Source organism: Thunnus albacares, chromosome 8 (assembly GCF_914725855.1).
Source record: "Thunnus albacares chromosome 8, fThuAlb1.1, whole genome shotgun sequence".
NCBI lineage: Eukaryota > Metazoa > Chordata > Actinopteri > Scombriformes > Scombridae > Thunnus > Thunnus albacares.
In genome coordinates, this window is record NC_058113.1 from 9,077,415 (window position 1) to 9,090,602 (window position 13,188).

The window sequence follows — 13,188 nt, forward strand, 5'->3', positions numbered from 1 at the left end:
GCCCCACCCCTTACAAACAACATCATCACCACTGTACCTAAATCAGGAAGCACCGAGACACGTTTTTTTTTCTTTTTCTTTTTTTTTTATTCGAAGACACTTGTGATTACAACAACGACGAACCATAAAGGGGAAAAAGGCGTTATTGTTGATGTTGTTGCCGACCACCGTCGACCACTGCTGAGAGAAGACTGACAGCTGGTTACATCCAGTACAAGGCTCAGCTGTGGATGCATTTGACACAGACTAACCGGAGAAGGGTATGTTATGTGCACAGTCGAACTGGTGAAATTGACCAAAACCAAACAAACATACGGCGAGAAAGCCAGTGTAAAGACAGTTACACACATGTGGTGGTTATATATACTATGTCTGTGTAGTTTGTTTTTTTCTTCTGCGGTTTACGTGGTGTAACGATAATAAACATATGTTATCCACGTCGACTTGTTTACAGTGCGTAACAGCCGTTTCGAAACCTGCCGGGAAAATATGCTCGGAATGTAATTTTCATGCTTATACGAGTCTGCCAAACTCGGTGTAACCATAAGTAGTAAGTTAAGTAATGTTTAATAAGCAGCACGGCCACTAGTGTCACTAATTTGTCATGTGCTTTGACAGTGTCTCCCCCCTCCCCACCCTACCCCCACCCCCACTACTACAACCACCACCTCCCTCCCTGCTGCCTTCTGTCTTGTTGAACCAATCACAGCTGACGTTGTTTGCAATTTAACGCTTCTTTGCTTCGTACCAATGAAACTCTCAGTGAAGAATGAGATTTATGAGCTGCAGTCAAACCCTGGGTAGTTCTCTGTAATTCGGCATAGATTAAACACACCAAACAGAGTTTAAATCCAGTAAAATTCAGACATTTATAACAGGTCCACGCTATTTCCTGCTGAAAACCTCAGTGTGTTTTGGTTGAAGCGGCGCGAAGGATTACGGGGGGAGGCAGTCATTTAGTTTAAATTAAATGACTTGTGCGGGTTGGTAGGTAGATTGAGTGTATGCCGAATTTGTCAGAAGGTCCTAATGATTCGTTTAAGCATCAAATCATGTTACACGAGGCGTGTCAATATGCACCAACGTGTCTTGCCTTTAAATTGAATGATTCCTAAAGGGGATTTGCGCACATACTCCAGGGCAGTATGCTTTTGGAAGTGCTTTGGTTAAATGTTGTTTATTAAAATGTATTAAGTATTCAAATACATTTAGTTGATTTGCATGATATTGGGACTTAGAGTAAACACTCTTGACTTTGACCACATAAATTACAGACAAAAATCTGTTGCCAAGTGACATTTGAATGGTTAATGCACTTAAAATTCACCTCGCATACAACTGTATTAACTTAATCTTGGTATTAGAGACACATAGTCATCATTACTGTTACAGTTTTTCATATATATAATTGGTCAGCAGTAAAACAAGTGTTTAGTGTTTGCACTCTTTTTAAAACTGTCTCCTAAAAATCAGTACAGTGGCTCGGTGTTGCGCCTGGCATTACACGTAGCTGTAGAGGATCACTGTAAGGTGTGATTTCTCACAATCTTTGGTCTAAATTTTCATCCTGGCCAGTGGATGGACTGGTACGCAGTAAAGCCTGGAGGAAATTAAATCTTACATCACCATGCATCCTAAGCAAGGCCTGGTCAGCAGCGAGCTCCACTTGTTACCCAACTTAACATAAAAACAGTGAAGGTCTGTGACAGAAACCATACAGGCTCTATTGGCCTGTTTACCACTGCGCTGTGATGGTAAGAATTGCCAAGATATAACAGCAGCAAAAGACCCTGAGCTTTAGGCTGTATACGTCTGTCAGTAATGACTGTGACATGCTCACTTACTGGCGCTCCTATGCACAGTCTATAAATAAAGTACTCACACATGAGTGGCTGCTTATGTCTGATCTGCTCTCATTTATTAAAGCCTGCAGCCCAGAATGTCCTCTAGCCAGGGAACATTCAGCAAGGAAATCTGGCTCTGTTTGATACAAATTACATGTAGGTTTAATCCTCACCTTTTCCTTTAGTTGATGAAGACAAAACATGAAGCAAATCATGTTAGTTGAAACACTGAGGGATCTAATTTTCAAATCATCATATCAGTTATATTATGATACCTGAATATCTCCCTGTCACAGTCACAACATTGTCAGATAACAGGATTTCATTTTTGAAACACAACGGTGCTGCTGTGATGGAAATCTTTCTGGTGTCCCCCTAATGGATTTTGTGGAATCTTAAGGATTTCTAACTAGATAGAAAAAAAACAAAACATATTGACATATGCGAAGCAAGATGCCAGCAGTTGTAGCTTAACCCTCACATAGTTTCAGGAGAAAGCTCTGTTTGGCTGCGACTACCTGGACTGGGAAGGCCGCAGGAATGCATTCCTTTGCATTTCATACCGTGGGATTTGCCTCAGCTCAGCCAGGAGAGAAAATGCCAAGAGGTTTGCTCAGCCGTCACGTGGCATTCCTTTGTCTTTATACGCACTTATACCAGTTGGCCTCAAGTGAAATTTTGCACAGTTAACTGAAATATTTGCTGTTTGCTGTTACCAAACTATGTTAAGTTCTTCATCCTGTTCCTTAAATGTGTGACTGCAAATGCACTACACACACGCCCACACTACATCTGTGTTCTGCAGGTGATGCATTGTGGTTAGTCAACTTCTGTCCTCAAAGACTCACAAACTTCCTCTCTTCTCTTACTTCCCGTCTTGTCTGCGCCTGTTCTTGGTAGACAGGTTGAGTCACATTACCTGCTGTGTGAACACCCCCTGTGCAACAGCATGATAGTTTTGTTAGTTTTTGCCCAAGGCGTGGTGCTGCCAATCAGCTCTGGGTGCTACTCTGACAGCATATCTTGTTATCTGCAGTGGCGTCGCAGCCTGCAATGTGTCGGGTCCTCATAGCGATTACAGCAGATGGTTAGGGTTGAATATGTTGCCTCCAGACTCGATTCGAGAGGTTGTAGCTCGGATTATTAGATGGCAAACCCCCAGGTGGCAGCGGTTGTGTATCTCCATTGAAGAGCATTGAGCTTATGCTTCATGCCCTAGGCTGTATCACAAGGACACCCCAGGGAGTGACGGGAGGTGCCCTTGCATAGCAAAACAAAACAAATACGTGCTTGTTTTAACAAAGCAATAGCTATATACAGCATTGGACCCTGGGGAGTTTTTTTTTTTCTGTTCTCAGAAATTTAAAAAGTCCCCCCCCCACACACACACACACACCTGTCTCCACCTCATGTTATCCTCTTGCTAAACAACATCAGAGAGCGTCAGTAAGGAAGAGATGGAGAGTGTCATAGTAGTAGTCCAATATTTCAGTCCAAGAAAAGAACCAGGTTAAGTCACTGAACTCTGAGACCAATTATCTTAAGTTAAGAGAACAGAAAGCAGCAGCCCTGATGTTCCAGACAGGCAGCCGAAGCCCACAGGCAAACCCCGCTTCACTCAGTGGTGGATCTGCTGCGCTGCGGCCACGGCTGACTGGTCCTGAGCTGACAAAACTCAGCTCGCTGACTACTCATCTAGCTTGCTCCCACATGTAAGTGTCCTCACTTACTCACAGTGTTGAGCTCAGACTAAACTGACATTGTTACCCAGCCTAGGGGTGGGTAACACATCATCGTAATGATGATGTAATAATGGCAGTGATGAATGTAAATGCAGGGATTTATCCCTCAGTTAAGATTTTGTTAAATGGTAATGTTTACATGTTAAACAGTACCATTTACCATAAAATTCCATCTATCCTGTTTTGCTCAGAAATACGTCACAATAGAATGGAAGTTAGATACTCTTGAAACGCTGTAAAGTAATACTAACAGTAATAGTGACAGTCTCAGATTACTACCACAACTAAAGTAAATGTTTTGTAATCATTTAGTAATCTCATGGATATCCCACTGCTGAGTCTGAGCCTGTGTGTGTGAGCTCTCCATCACTCTCAGAATCTGTTGCAACATCGCAACAGACTGCAATGACTGCAGCACACATTTGCGTATCACCATTTTTGTAGTAAATCTGGCCCTCGGTCTTGTTCAAACATGACAGCCATTTTTTGCGAAAACCAAAACTAACACAGGCTGTATGTCAGGCTTCCTGCAGTGTGCACTCATCGCTGTACAAGCAGATGCCCTCCCTCAGGGACAGATGTTGACCTCTGACCTCAAATCTCTTGCCAAGAGTATAGATAGCACTTCCACTAGCAGATAGGCAGCGTGTAACTCTATTACTCTATTGCTGTTTCTCATATCATCACTCCCTCCTGTTCCACCCCGCCTACCCTCACACACACGCACGCACACGCACACACTCATGCTCCATATTTATTATGTAATTGACTCTCACGGTAGAGAATAACACAGTGCAGTTACTAAGGGAAGCTGGAGGGTTAAAAGGAACTGTTGTCTCATGTGCACAGGGACAAACTTAAAGCGAAACAAAGGCACCAGGCAACTGCAGACAGACACCCACGTGTTTCAGCCACTTACAGCTTTAGTGGTGGACTGAGAAATGGGCTTGTCAGCATGTTGTGCAGTGTTATGCCACGGAGGCTTCTTATCAAATTAAATATGCAACAGTGGCTATTGTTGAATAGATACGTTTTCACATGCTGATCATACTATAAGCAAGTCTTCATGTTAGTATTATTTCCTGCATGGGTTCATAAATGGTCACTTTTCAGTGATACAGTTCTGGGTTAAATGCCTGTCATATAAGTTTAAACATATTGAAAGGCTTTACTGTATATATCATTAGAAAATTTGTTGTTTCATCATCTTAGGTTTGTGTGTGTGTGTCAATCTCAACAAACTCATTCATCCCTTCTTCTTCTTAATGTTAATAAGGGGACATTAGACCCAAATACTGAATTTAAACTCCGGGGGAAACTTTTGTTACTTGCACGGAAATGTATATTACTTAAATGGATTGAGTCTGAGTCCCCTACAGTTAATATGTGGTGCAATGAAATACTCAGGATTCTTCCCCCAGAAAGGCTGCCTGCAGTCCTGAGTAGCAGTGAAAGTAAATTTAGCCAAATATGGAGTTTTCTTTTTAAATCATGTACCACAGGCGATTGGAAATATTCTGCTTGCAGGATTAACTAACTGCACATCAAATTTTCCTTTATATGTGTCAGATTCTTCATTATATGTGAAAGAAATAGAAGGATTTCTTGTAGAGGTGATTGACTTTTTCTTTGTGTTGTTACTTTCACTCTTTACTACCTAATTACTGTCTTTTTTTTATCTTTTTGCATTAGGGTGATTTATTGTCTTGCATGGGAATGGCATCTGTTTTTGTCGCAGAGCATTAACTGGGCATGTTATTTGTAATTATTTGTGGTGTTGTAGATCTTGTCTGGGTTGATGGGATTGGGATGATGGGGCAGGTGTTGTCAATATATTTTTGTTTTGTCTTATACGTATGGTGTTAGTGGGTTCATTATGGAAATAATAAAACATAAACACAGAGTAATGGAGGACGTAGAGATGGCTGCACAGAATGCTTTTATACCTTTTGTTTGCACTCGACTAGTGAAGAGAGCTATTATCTGTTTGTCCTCACAGTGATTGAGTGGAGAGTGCAAGACAAGCCACAGATATATAGCATGGACACTGAATGTAAATACAACAGCTGCAGCAGGGCGGGCACTAGTCAACCTGATAATATGCATCATACCTACTTCAGTGTAACGTTTCACTCATTTTGGTGGCAGATTTATTCATAAGTAATCATAATTCATGTTTTTTTCTTGTTTTTTTTTGTTCATTACATGTCTTGTAGGGCTGCAACAATTATTTTAATTGTCGATTAATTTGACGCTTATTTTCTCGATTAATAGATTAGATGTTTGGTCTATAAAATGTCAGAAAATAGTGAAACATGTCGATCACTGATCTCAGAGCCTAAGGTGACATCTTCAAATGTCTTATTTTGTCCTGACCAACAGTCCACAACCCAAAGAGATTCAGTTTACTTTAAAATACTAAAGAAAATATTCATAATTGATAAACTGGAATCAAAGAATCTGAACATTTTTTTTCTTAAAAAATGATTCCAAACAATTAATCAATTATGAAAATAGTTGGCGATTAATTTGATAGTTGACAACTAATTGGAGCTCTAATCTCTTGCAGTTTTTGCAACAGTGCTGTTTAGTTGCATTACGACTGGTAGGCTGCTACAGTTGATACATGTTATCAAGTAATGTTAGCAGCAAACAATGTTAGTATAAAAATTGATCTACCAAGCTGCATCTTAATAGGCACTGGTTAAAAGTAATAGTTCAATATGTTGAGATATTGGCTGGTTGGCTTTTTTTAAGCATGGAGCTAGAATTGGGATTTGCGTTTTTTAGCATAACGTCTGGAAGCAAGAGGAAACAATTAGCCTGACTCACGCCAAAAATACACCCAACAACATTTCTAAAGCCCACTTACTATCACAATGTGTCAACTCACACAAACAATAACAATGTAAAAATTTATGGTTTTACAGTCATGTGTCGTAACTTTTTCATGGCAAACCACTTCTGTACTTCTGTTAAGCATGTCAGCTGGTTACCTGGCAACTCAAGAAGTCACTGCGCCGCCAGCTTTAATTAGCCTATTTCTTGGTGAACATCAAGAAATATTTACAGCACATAACTCCCCATAAAACAGCAAATTTACATGACTATTTTTGTACACCTTTTTTTGCACACCTTCTATTAATAAAGTCATTCAGCACAGAAAAACAGTCGTCATGACTGTGGTCAAAACTGTTGTTTATATAGCCACTGGTCATAGCCACTGGTTAAAAATGTTTCCTCTTAGTTTCAGGAAAGTCTACTTTTCTTTAGTCAGTTCAGTTTTTTAAGTCCAAAATCATTTCTTTTTGGAATGCTTAGCCAGGAACAAAATACCACACCATGGCTATGATCCTAAATATATTCCAAAAGTTAACTGATTAAAATTACTGAATTTATCCAACAACTTCCTCCCACAGTTAGCTGCAGGCAGTAGAATTTTAAAGAGGAGTGATGTTTCTCCAAGGGCAGGTACATTATTTTTGGAGTTTTTGAGGTTTGTAAATCATTCTGTAGCTTCACATTAGTGTTCCATATGTATTCAAATCCAACAATTCAAAGTATGTATGTTTTAGCATCAAAACGCTATTTTCCCAAGCCCTTCTAAAAACCTTTTCCCACCTGACGTAGGTTTCTGCATGATGACATGGCTACATATAAACTGATAGAAACCCCCTTAGCCTGCCCAGCCAGCAGCCACAGAGACAGTCTGAGCACTCACTGCTGCTGCTGCTCTGTCACTGCTCTCTGCTAACGGCTGAGTGGGCATTGCCATTTGAAAAACCCAGTAAGGAACGCAGGTGGAGTTATTCTTTAACACAGTGCTCCTTAGGCCTGAATTGACTGATCTGCTAAATTTATGTACAGAGTCTGATTCCTTGACTTTCTTAAAGGGAAATGGAACTTCTATTACCCATATCTATTCTAATTTGCCAATTGTTTGTTTACATTCATCATTTTTGTAATTCCTTGCACTATGTTTTTTTCTACTCCCTCAGAAAGGGTTCTGGTAGGAATTTCCTACATTTCTCTTCTCTGTTGCACCGAGCCAGCGGGATCTTACAAAAAACGAAAACAAAAGCAACAGAGAGTATCTTGTGTACTGGTGCGTCAACCTCTTGTATGATGGATTTCTTCCTGTATGACTCTTAAATAAAGACCGCGAAAGAAGCTGTTTAAACTACCAGAAACTGTATGAAAGCAGCCTATATGTGAACTTCATAATAACAAATTCAAGAAAATGACTGGCCGCAGTGTCTTTCTGCTTAATCTTCAGTGTGTAAAGGGTTTTGGTGACCCCCATTATAGCGGGTGCACTGACCTCAGACCCCCTATAATCCCAAAAGAACTAAATCTCGCTACCATGAAGTCATATTCCAAAGAGATTCCTTGTTTTACTTTTGGTTAATGCCTGTCCCTTTGTTGGAAAATTGGACTTGAATGCTTGTACTGTACCGGGTGAGAACATTGAGTGAAACATTGATGTACTAACATGCTGTACAGAAAGGGGAAAAAAATGCACCGCATCGTTTACTTGGCTCTTCACATCCATCTTTCTGTGAGTCATAGTCATATAAAAGTCAGTTTCACACTCGCTGACCCTTTGTTTGAGGAAGTATCCCTGAAACAGAGCAAATCTTAGTAGTGTGAAATCCATTTGCACAGTATTGTTTTGGCTGTGTCCATAATTGTCTCTCCAAAATGACAAACATACTTACCGCGGGTTGATAAAGGAGGCCTCATCATCCTGAATGCTATTATTTCCATAACGATTGTTTCCAAGAGTTTTATTACTTTGGTTGTTGCTGGGTAATCCATTCTCCCTTTTGCAAGCATTATAAAAAAACTCATCCGATCCTGACATTGAGATTTATTTTGCTGCAAGGTAATATCCCTTTCATCCTTATGAGCCTACAATCAGTGAAATAAATAGCTGTACCGTGTCTATTTTCACTGTCAAAAAGGAGGATTGTCTTTTTATTAGTTGATAAAATGTTACCCCAACCAAATTTTCCTAGCAGTCAGCCTGGAAAAAAAAGATTTTCATTACATCTACAATTCCGCAGCTATTGCAGATCTCCCTTTCCTACAAAAATATAAAAGCACTGAGTATCCCCTCTCAAATGACTGTCTCTTTTTGATGGTTTCTGTTTCATCATTCGAGTGACTGGCTCCGAAAACACAAGATCAGGCAAACGTAATTCATTATGTGCGGCAAACAGAAGACATATGGTAGGAGGTTTGTTTAAATGTCAACATACAGGTTTTTTTTTTTCGTTTTTTTTTTTCAAAGTAATGAGACCCAATCCTTATCCGCGTTGAAGCCATGTTAAAACATTAGTGGCTCATGTGAATGAGGATTGCAAAAAGCCTCAGGTAATGGACAGCTCAGACAGATAGATAATTGCTCACATGTACTGCAGACTCTGGTTGGAGTGGTAATGGATTCTTCGAGGTGCTGGCCTGTATGTAGCTGCCCTGTAATAAGCTTTTCCATCCTAATGATTTATTTAAAAGGTAAACTGAAATGATCAGACACCCCTTGCAATTAACAGCAACTTATATGGTGAAATTGGGAACTGCATGTTCTTTAACACCTTCCTATCACTTTCTAAATTACAGCGCGCTGTGTGAGGGGAAAAATAAATGCCAGGCAACCATGTGTGTTTTTTTTTCTTAGTTAAAAAGTGGTGCTGCTGAGTTGTTATTGCAGGCTTGTATCCCCCCCCCCCCTTCTGCCTCTCTCACTCTGTTATGCAACAGTCTTTTCTTGCAAGTCCTTGCAGGATCTTTGATTGTGTAACATTTGAGAGTGAAACTGGCTGTAAAGCCTCACTTTCAGTTACACAGAATCCTTACAACGTTTCTCCATGTCCATCAAACATTTGGGTTGTTGGTGAATATCACTGCGATAAACTGAATACATAGCTTTAGGCGATATAATTGTGGCCCTTTGTTTAATCAGCAGTGAGTTTCAGTTTATTTATGTAGCTGCTTATTTGTGCTCTCTGGTTTGGCTTCACCCCAAGCACACCTCAGGTATGAATCAGCCCATTCTCTCAAGTTCACAAATGCTGGTTAAACAAAGCTTAAAGTTATACAGACATACTTCTCTATAGAGCTAAGCGATCATGTTTTATTGATTTATTAGATCAGTACTAGCTTTAGTAGCTTTTAAACTGTGTCACAAATCTCATGGCTGACAGTGTAATGGAGGTCCAGTGGAAAATTAGCAGCGTGCAGATGAGTTTGTTCTTCATTATTCCGGCATACTAACAATATTTTAGTTGTCGGTGTTTTCCCGGAAACTGGAAATATGTAATGTGATTCATTGGATTCAGAAAACGGATATCCAACCACTGATGGCACAGCCTCTCCTTTATCTTTGTAATATGCCAACAGGATCAAAAAAGGATTACTGGACTTGTGCAGAGTCACTGCTTAAACCAGACTTGTTCTTTTTACCTTTTTATGTCTGGAACTGTGTGAGTTTGGTTGTTTTTATTTAAGCTGCTTAAAGCCCCTTGGAGCAATTGTCGGAACTGAGAACTAAGTCTAGCAACTAGGATCTATGCTAAAACAAAATGTAAAAGAAAAGGCTTGTTTAAAACTACAGTAAAACCTCAACATTTTTATATTAGTGTGTAAAGCGAGACGGGTCTTTCCCATCAAGCAATGAACCCACAGAGAATAATCACCTGACTCTGAAGTTGCCCCCAGCTCTAGTGAGCGTTTCAGCATTTTTAGCTCATCTTTAGCTCATTGTTTTAGTTTTACAGCCCAACAACTTTACTGTTTTTGTTCACTCTCAGCACTATCATTAACTCTGTTTCCTGCCGCAGCTGGCATCTGTTTTCAGTAAAAAAAAAAAAAAAGCTCTGTACAGTACCTTAGCTGCACTGTACATTAGGTGCCCAGCACCAAACAGACAGAGCAGCTAGCAGCTAGCTACTGAACATTGGAGCATTTAGCTGTTAAAGAGCTGAATATGTACACCAAGGAAAGAAGAAACAAGACTCCAAATGAAAGCTAATGTTGCTCTGTGTCTGCTGGATGTGTAAAAGGCAATTGTTTGCTACTGTAATACATGATGACCTTTTACGGTGATAATATGTAACAATATGTTGTAGTAATAGGCTGCTTTAAAGTTATCTGGATTATGCTCAGGGCTGTTAAATTTCCCTTTTAGCAAACTTATTTTCAGATACAGCTGCTTCTCTCCTTAGAGAGGCATCAGCACAATGTTATAATGAGGCAGATTTTCAGAAGAGAAACTCACTTTTGTTTTGTGAGTATTTTCAGTGCATGGGAAAGTTTCTAATTGTTAAGGATGGTCTTTGTTGTTCTTTGCAAATTCTATTCATTTGGATGAAGGGCTGTTTACTTTGAGCCACACTACTATGGTATAATACTTTAGTGTAAAACTGCTGTTCATGGTAAACACTGCTCCCTGTGCTCCCTGTTCAGAAAACAATGGATGTAACAACACCTCTCAATAGTTAATCTTGATAGACCGTGGGCGCATGGGAGGCTCGGGGTTAGATTTAATTAACCTGACTTGACTGTTTCATAAGGCAAATTATGTGTTTAATATTGTGTGTGAACTAGAATGTGCAGTAATGATTATGTCAGGACTTTATTATTTTTTACCATATTTGTTCAAAGACTTAATTAACATATTTTGAATCGTTTGGACTGATTGACCTGTGATTAAGGAATGTGAAAGGCTCCCTGTGATTAAATTCGGAATAATAAAGCTGCAATCTTGCATTAATTAAGATAATTTATTTTAATTGTTGGCTTTCGCAAGAGAGCTGGCTATTGTTAGAAGCCTGTGTCACATCAGTGCTGACCATCAACAGGCTATCAACAAACCTTGTTACTAAACATGTCTTAGGATAAACTGTGTAGTGTAGCAGGAACTTTCTTGACAGGGGATACTATCAAGTAGTATCCATGTAGTGTTATAAAAATGAAGAGAGGCCAGAAAAGGAAATAGTCAAGGTGTGGACAATCATGAAAGTCTTTTGATGGCACAAAAATGCTCCTAAAAGCCAAAAATGTTGCTGTGATTATTTGAAAGTAAAGGAAAATAGTCCTTAAGTGGAAAGATGATTTTTCTTTGAGTGGTGGGTGCAGGCTGAGATTTTGATTCATGCAATATTCATAACTTGTGTTTGATAAACAGGCTTTTTCTCATTTACACCTTCAAGTATATACATAAATGGCAGTTTTTACTCACTTAAGTTGGAATCATTGATTACTTGCTTTCATATCAGGATAGAAATTCTTGGTTGGTTGGGTTTATGTTGTTTGTGAGCTGTGGGCGCACACACACACACACACACACACACATACACACACCACAGTTTTCTCCTTACTTGACAGACATTTCTTACAATCTCTAGATGGAGAGAACTAAGGCTTCCTTTACTTCTTCCCTTAGGGGAATTTACTTTTCAGGACATGTTGTTGCTTTGCAGAGACTTGACAGAACACCTGTTCACTGGAGTCAGTCAGTTTTCTGTAGTTCTTTCTGCAGGTATCGCAGCAGCATTTGAGTTTCACGTACACTGTTGTCAGAAGCACAGATATTCACAAATCTGTAATTTAGCAGCACTTTGTATGTCGAATTAACACTTTTTTGTTTTACTTACAACCCACAACCAGTTCCATTTAAGTTAGATAGCAGAGCTCCAGATTGTGGTTAGGATAAGACTAGTTTGCAGCTCTGCAAAATGATATGTTGGTGGTAAAAAAAGGTGCGTCATCAGCTGTGGAGAACTTCATCAGATTCAAAGATCATGACGCTAATGAAGTATGTACTAATCACTTGCTGGCTGTGTTTTATAGCAGTGGCAAAACAGACCATGGGTACAAAATATTCTAATGAATGGATGAAGGCACAGAAGACTACAAGACATACAGGGAAGAGTGAAGGCTAACACGTTTTTGCTTTTAAAAATTGGGATAATATCAACCTGTTCTGTACCTTAGTGGTCTGATAGTATAACATTTACCATGTTCACCATCTGTGAGAGCGCCTTTAGACTGTGCGACAGCGACAATCGTGTAAGTTTATTTCATGTTACACTGTGCGAGAGGGCTCCTACAAAGTTTTGGTTGCAATTTGAGGCTGTCAGATTGTACAATGAATGTCTGGTGAATCATAGAGCTACAGTGTAAATAGAAAAAGGTATATGAAAGCAGAGGCTTGTAATCAGCTTGCGTCATCCATCCGTTTTGAAAATACAGCAGTCACCCAAACTTCTTTTTCCTTATGCCTCGATCATTTTGGTTTGTGTTTGCCATGGATGTATTAAAGAGAATTAATGTGTTTTCTCCCTGAACTATATTCAAAAACAGTACTTACAAAATGTTATGGTGGCCAGTGTATTCTGCATCATTTCATGTCATATTCTGATTGGTTGTTTGGTAGATGTGGGTCATAGCAGCAGTCACACTGAAAATTTGGTCCAAATTGTTGACTGTCTTTGGCGGCCAAAGCTCCAAATCTGCTGACAGTGGACATGTGTTACAGTGTGATCTAGGACCTCCATTTTGGATTGACATCCAAAGACTTCATTACACCTCTCTCACGA

At 39.6% G+C, this 13,188-nt stretch overlaps 1 protein-coding gene across 1 annotated transcript in view; it reads left to right on the plus strand.

The window, feature by feature from the left end:
• LOC122987025 (myelin basic protein-like) overlaps positions 1-13,188 on the plus strand; it is a 64,537-nt gene continuing 51,349 nt past the window's right edge. The window contains exon 1 of the mRNA XM_044358619.1: positions 1-260. The gene's annotated coding sequence lies outside the window, so the exon portion shown is untranslated. The remainder of the gene's footprint in view (positions 261-13,188) is intronic.